The sequence below is a fragment of the Syngnathoides biaculeatus genome, chromosome 4 (assembly GCF_019802595.1).
Source record: "Syngnathoides biaculeatus isolate LvHL_M chromosome 4, ASM1980259v1, whole genome shotgun sequence".
NCBI classification, from domain to species: domain Eukaryota; kingdom Metazoa; phylum Chordata; class Actinopteri; order Syngnathiformes; family Syngnathidae; genus Syngnathoides; species Syngnathoides biaculeatus.
Window position 1 is genome coordinate 5,221,303 of NC_084643.1, and position 7,204 is coordinate 5,228,506.

Sequence of the window (7,204 nt, forward strand, 5' to 3'; positions counted from 1 at the left end):
AGATTGGCTGGCAATGCCATTATTATTGGAAAGGATCAGAGGGGCTTAAAGGCAGCGGGGAGAAAGGTAACTGAAGAGAAAGGTTTGAGGAGATTTATTCAAGGAAAAAAAAAAAAAAAAACGACTAATGTGGGTGGCCAGGTCGGAGACGGTCCTAAGTCGTCTTTTGCGTCCCCTTTAAAGAGCCGGGAGAGGTTGCGGTCGAGCGACCCGCGGGGGCGAGACACTCGCGTCGGAGGCCGCCGTCCGCCGACCGCACCTCAGCCGCTCAGCCCCAAACATCCGTTTCTAATTTGTGTGACGGCGCTAGCGCGGATGGCGCCTGATTTGCAAGAGGGGTGCCCGCAGCAGAACTCATTTGAATAAACACACATCCGTGGTATCAGGCGGAAAGTGTTTGCAGACAGAAAGAGCGCTAGCAATCTTTCCCCGGCGCAGCCAGACTCTCAGCAACCGGTTTCGACCAGGTGCACGAGGGACCGTAATCCCGACAGGTCCAAACGCCGCCCCGTATTGTAATCCCGACATTTCATTCCTGATCTGGAAGGAGGCAAAATCCCAGCTAATCAGACTTCCTTTTTCGCCAAAAGAGCTGAGGCAACTTCTTGTTTGTGCCTCCCTTCCTTACCCCTTCGGCGACAGCAACCCTGGGAGAGATGCGGAAAGCGCGTCCCCCAGGGAGAAAAGCTGCCTCAGGCCGCGGAAAGCCTATTTACAACAAGCTGTGCTTGTTACTTTCATCAAAATAGAGCACCGAGCTTTTTCACCCGCCTTGTTTTTTTTTTTTTTGGGTTTTTTTTTTTTTTTGTGCTTTTGGCAGGAGGTTGTTATTGTAAAGCTCCGACTCCGTCGTGTTCAGCGGTGCGGTGAAAGTTTCGTCGAGTAGACACGGTTGGCCGCAGAAGCTTTGTTCCGGGAGAGGTCATTGCGGTTTACGGACTCGGGTGGGGGTGGGGGGGGCAATTGGGACGAACAAACCCGCTGTCCTCTATCATCTTCAATTAAGGGATCGACGGTCTCTGGCGGGCACGTTTGTCATAATCTATTGGCGATGGCACATTCCAGATATTGAAGGGGAAGGACAGAAAATCGATAGACTGGATCTGTCTGCCAGGCCCAGAGGGAGGTCTCCTTACCGGGCTCGCCCGGCTCAGCCTCCATTTTCCTCCCATCAAGGCTCTCTTTTTTTTTCCCCTACTGTTTGGGCCATCGCTTTGAATTTCGTCAAGGGGTTTTGTTGTAAAAAGGGAAGACAAACAGCGCGATGGCTTTGGAGTTCGCTGACCTGCTTTGTGCCCTCCGGTCAAATATGCAATCCCAGTCCGTCCACGGACATGAAATGCTTTTGTTCGCACCGTCCGAGATGTAACTTCAACGCAGCGGATGATGAATGGTTGACAAAGATGCTTCTAGATTTTCATGGAATCAAGAATTATTCAAGGATCTTTAGTATTTTGGTAGTAGAACTGAAATCTGTGAATTTCTGTCTGTTTGATAATATCAAGCGAGTAAACAGGTAGCACTTAATTTGGTAAAACTGAATAAATGTTGGGCTCGGGTAGCGCCTCTCTAGTATAAAATACTTCGACGAGGCAGCCACCCGAGTTCTTTCCTCACTCCAAAGTAGGAATCTAATAAATTAACTCAATTGTAATTACTCTAAATGTCTTTAATTCGCTATCAAAAAGTCTCTGAAATAATGTTTCCCTTATGAGTAAAGATTAACTAATGTTGATAACCCAGCTATCATATCAACTCCCCACTTTTAACTGTCTTGCGCATAGTCAAATAATAAACCTGGTTATGTAACAAAAAGTATGAACATCTAATAACAAAATAAAGGTTAGAAAAGCAAATCTCTTTACTCAACAAACAGTCATTCAGTAAATAAATTGAACAAAACAAGTACACACTGCACACACGAGCTAGGCTAACCTAAGCTAAGGGCCCAAACAAAAAATAATCTAGCCGGCAAAGCAAATGAAATTCAAACCCCAATGTCACTGCGGTGCTTCCCCAGGCAAGAGTGAAGAAAGGTGAAGGTGGTTTTTCCTCTGTCCGGCGTCCTCACGGTCCTCGTCCTTTTTTCCTTCCTTGAAGTCCAAACACAGGCCTCGCTAGACGCGTTAGCTCGACGCTAGCGCCCTTGTCTTTTCCCTCGTGATCCAACACAAAGGCCTTGCTAGCCAGCGTTAGCTGGTTGCTAGCGCCCAAGCCAAGTCCCATCCATGCACTGAGCCCCTGTGGTAGCGGCTAACTCCCCCATGTCGACACACTATCCAAGTTGAACTTTCAACAGTCTTTGTCGAACACGTTGATCAACTTTTGATAAATGTCCACTGTCCAGCTTTCTCTCTCTCTCTCTCCTCTCTCTCTCTCTCTATCTATCTCTCTCTCAAAACCCAGGTTATCACAATAAATCAACAAACAAAAGTATTTCCTTTTCACAAATCAATCAAACACATTTAAATACAAATTCCCTCCAAAAGAAAATAAAGTCAGCACACACAGTTTAAGAGATATTCCACCACATCGCATAAAGAAAACCTACAACCTAATTGCTACTCTATTATACTGAATTTTTACCTGTACCAGTTTTTAACCGGGTTACACCCACATCACTTTTTGATCCTTTGCAAGGGCAAAACAGAAAAAAAAACAGCACATGATGAATCAAGGTCAATGACATCTTGACAACCACTCCGCCCGTGTAGTATTATCTTTCGTGACCTGTCCACGTCAATATTCGATCCTGTTTTTCTTCATTTGGCTTCTTTTCAACTGTGGCTATCGACCGATTGGTCCGTTCGGGATCAATCGCGCTTGCACTGTCGTTTCTGAACACCGTACTTGGAAAAGACACGATCCTCCCGCAAGGTGGTAACGCTACAAGCAATCTGATATGGCTTGTGTTTGGGTACTCTTTCTTGCTCAAGCATTTTGAACAATGGTGAAAAGGGAGGTGGGGGGGGGGCCACCTACAAAATCTATAAAGTCTTCCATCAAAAGCACCTCCCCGCCTTTACGAGGGCATCAATCTGAGGCGGCGTCACTCTGCTGCTCTTCAAAGAACCTTTGCGGTGCAAGTTGCCTCTTCTGCTTTTAAACGCTCTTCATTTCGCGGACAAAATTGCACGAGGCAGGGAAGGCTATTAAATGGAGACAAAAGGGCCTGATTCACCAACATGTTCAGAATCATTTGGTTCCTGGGATGATAATAAGTCCTTTTTTCGGGATTCATAAATAAAACTTCAGAATCTTGGAGCTGAAAACAAAAAAAGTGAGACAAACATCTGCCAGAGATGGAAAAGTCACACTACTCGCTTCCTGCAGCATTTTTTTTGTTGTTGCTTTCAGTCAACGTGTGAACCCTTCACCCCACCACCAGCACCATTACACACACACAGCTGCACACCGCAGTGGGTCTGCCGAGTCAGAGCGCCGAAGCTGGACTGTATACGCTTTTTAATTGGCAGTCTGTGGGCGCGAGGATGACTGATATGTGCCAAACTAGCGAGCGCGAGGAGCAGATGCGCTTAAAAAGCCATCGCTCCGGCAGAACAGCATTGTCTTCGCACTGGCCGTGATGAATGCAGTGCGCAAGCGCTCCCCGGCCGCCATTATCGTCAGATTCATCTCCGTCTGCGCTCTGCGGTCCCGCTCAAGTCTGCCGCCGAGTTATTTATGACGCAGGTGGAAAAGGGGCTGCTATTTAACAGGCCTGCCAGCGGTGGGAACGGCGTGCGGAACATGAGCTTAGATGAGCCGTTGCGTGTTTAGTAAATAAATCAAGTGGCTAAATGAGGGCAGGCAGCGGAAAGAGTAAGACCACCACCCCGCCGCCCCCTCCTCTCCGGTTAATTACGCCCCGGGCTGCAGCTCCTGGACTCTGCAACTAACAGGTCTTGGGTGTTGTGACTGTTAAAACAGGCCAGACTCCGCTGTAGGTACTAAGCCCTTCGGATCGAACCAGGGCCGTAAATTACACGCCGTCGATCGAGAGAAGCCAAATAAAACATGCAGGATAATCTTCACTAAGGAGACTCCACTCCAGTCGTTTTCTTTAACAACCTGCCCCCCCCCTTTTTTTTTGTGTGTGAAAAGATTCACTTCTTAATCACAGATGAGAGACGCGCACATCAAACGGCGCTAGCGACTTTGGTCTACACAGCTGCCTTATAAAAGCAAACAAGCTATAAATAAAAGAGAATTTTATAGAGGGGCGTCTGTTGGGCATGTGGGGCTGGAACAGAGAGGAGAAGAATGGGGGCGGAGGGCGGGGGGGGGGGGAATGAAAGGCAGAGGTGAGCGAATGAAAGGAGAGGGGAAAAAAGGAAACTGCAGGTGACGAAAAGGAAGCAAAGAATGAGGGGGCAGAGAAAAAAACCAGACAGGGGAGGAGAAAAGGAAAGAAAATGGCAATGAGATGGCGTGAAACTAGATTAAAAGCAAACAATCGAAAAGGACAGAGTAAGACGTGATGAAGGAGGAAAGGCGGACATGGGCGAGCGCGGCCCGTGACGTCGGCGCCGCGCTGAACACAATGCGAAGAAGCCATCGAGACGGGATGCCACGGGCAGGGTGGGGCTGCTGTCACAGCCCGGGATGAAATCCTTTCATGTGGCACGTGATAAGAGGGGGCCGGCGCGGGAGGGGACGAGAGGACACCCGGCCGGCAACCTCCGCCGGAGCAGTGGAGAGGAAAAGTGCGGGCGTGGGCAGGAAGCAGCTCCGCGCCGACGAGACGGCTTCTTAGCAAAGACAATCGACTGTCGACTGAGCCCCTGTCAACTTTTCCATTCTTGCTCAGCATGCAGCTTGCGCGGCACAACAGAGAAGATTTCCAATTTGGGCCTCACAGTTTGACGCCATTTGAGACAAAAAGAAGTTTCCTTCTTCAGCAGCGACTGTCAATTTGGCCTCCGGAGACATCAGGCTTGCGTGTTGTTTGGTGTTTTTGAACACTATGAATTTGGGAACAAATGCGTAAATAATACCGCGGTATCAACTTGTGGAATATTTTAAAAAACTCGCGATGCATGGATCAGCCGACGGACTATAAACACGCGGTACTTCGGCGTCCAGTGTAAACGCATATTGACAGCATGAAAATGGAACAAATGCAGAAATAATACGGTGGTATAGACTTTTTAAAATTTTTAAAAACGTCGCCATGCATAGATCAGCCGACGGACTACAAACACGCGGTACTTTGGCGTGCAGTGTAAACGCATATTGACAGCATGAAAAATGTTTTTCAAACTCAAAACTGTTGTCGTTAAACGTCCCTCTCCTCATTTTTGAAAAGTTAAAACTTTTCTGCCCCCCCCCCCCCCCCCCCTGAAAAAGTACCAAAGTATTGTCTGCACCAATTGCACATCTCCAGTTTATCACACATTTTAACGACAACGGTTGTTTTCCCGTCAGATGACATCTGGGTAACGTGTGATAAATTGACGTTGTTTTATTTTTTGACACAAAGCAAGACAAATGTCAATGTTCATGGCATTTTTAAAGTGCCACTGTCATGAAATGGATGACTTTTAGTATGTTATTAATGAAAAAAAAAAAACGGCAGCCGGTATGGACCCATCCGTTTTTTCACCACCGAGGCCAGACTGGCTCATACATACTGTCTGGGAGTCTGTTGTTAGTTAGAAGTGATCCGCATATTATCTAAATATGGCTCAAAACAATTTTATGTACCAATTGCACATCTCCAGTTTATCGCACATTTTAATGACATTGTTGTCCCGTCAGATGGCATCTCGGTAACTTGTGATAAATTGACGGTGTTTGTTGACGCAAAGCGAGACAAATGTCAAAGTTCACGGCATTTTTAAAGTGCCACTGTCATGAAATGGATGATTTTTAGTATATTCATGAAAAAAAGGCAGCCGGTGTGGACCTATCTGTTATGGCTTTTTGTAACTCCGGTCGCTAAAAATCCTCTCGAGGGATTTGTTTTCGACAAGAAGCAGGAAGTGACGTTGGAGGCAGTAGCCCGCTCAAGCGGACTCGTTTGTTTCCTATTCGTTTTACCTGCGAGAACGCCAGCTCGTTGCATTGCTGGATGTTGCTTGAACAGTCGGGATGATGGATTTACCCTTCATAAGTTTGCAAGAGATCGGGTTCGTCGTGAAAAATGGATTGCACGGGTGCAAAGGACGAGAGCTTCGTGGGTTCCAAATGAGAGGTGGGTGTGTATAGAGCCGTGGTTCCCAAAGTGGGGTCCACGGACCCCCAGGGGGTGAAAAACGTCTCTTCAAGGGGTCCGTGATGGGAAGACGAAAAAACAAAATTGTCTGGAAGCTAATCATGATGTGAGAATTACTCTTTCCAGTGTTGAACCACATTTTGATTTATTGTGTAAAAATAAAAAGCAAGAGCACGTGAACCACTAAAATTGAGTATTTCTTTGTACCAGCATGGCATAGCTGTGTCCAGCACTACATTATTGACGAAAGTTGAGGTTGGGGGTCCGGGAGCTTTTTGAACGACTCACTGAGGGTCTGGGCCCAGGTTGACTTTGGGAACCACTGGTATAGAGCTACTAAAAAAAAAAAACAATAGTTCAGGGGAGGACGTAATCTTTTCAGAACGTAACAACGTCCGTAAATCAGAGGTGCTCAATGTGTCGATATGCCCGTTGGCGCCGTGTCCACCGATCACGGCATCGGCCGAGCTTCCGTGTCCTATGAGCCACCGGCCAAGCCGCGCCTCGCGAACGAGCACGGCTTCGGGCCACGCCGGCTCATACATCCTGTCTGGGAGTCTGTTGTTAGTTATAAGCGATCCGCATATCATCTAAATCTTGCTCGAAACAATAGGGTAATATTGCCCCGGTTACTTCACTCGGTTGTGTGTGTGTTGTCCTTTTCGAAAAGAGCTTCCGTGTCTGAAGGGGCGAGTCCTATAGTCAGGGCCACCACATATTTTCAATGGCGAATGTCCGGGGTGACATCACGGGCAGGAGATGCAGCCAATATGGCGACCGCTTGGATGTCGAATGAGACTTCCGCAACTTTGCACTCTCCGTTCATATTTATTTGTTCGTACAGACATTGAAGTGAATAATGTTCTATGTATTTTTCACTTCAATATCTATTTTAGAATGTTTATAGCGATGACAGTTGACCTTTAAGAATCTTAATAGGACAAAGTTTGGCATTTCCGAAGGCATCTAAACACTCCCATTTAGAGA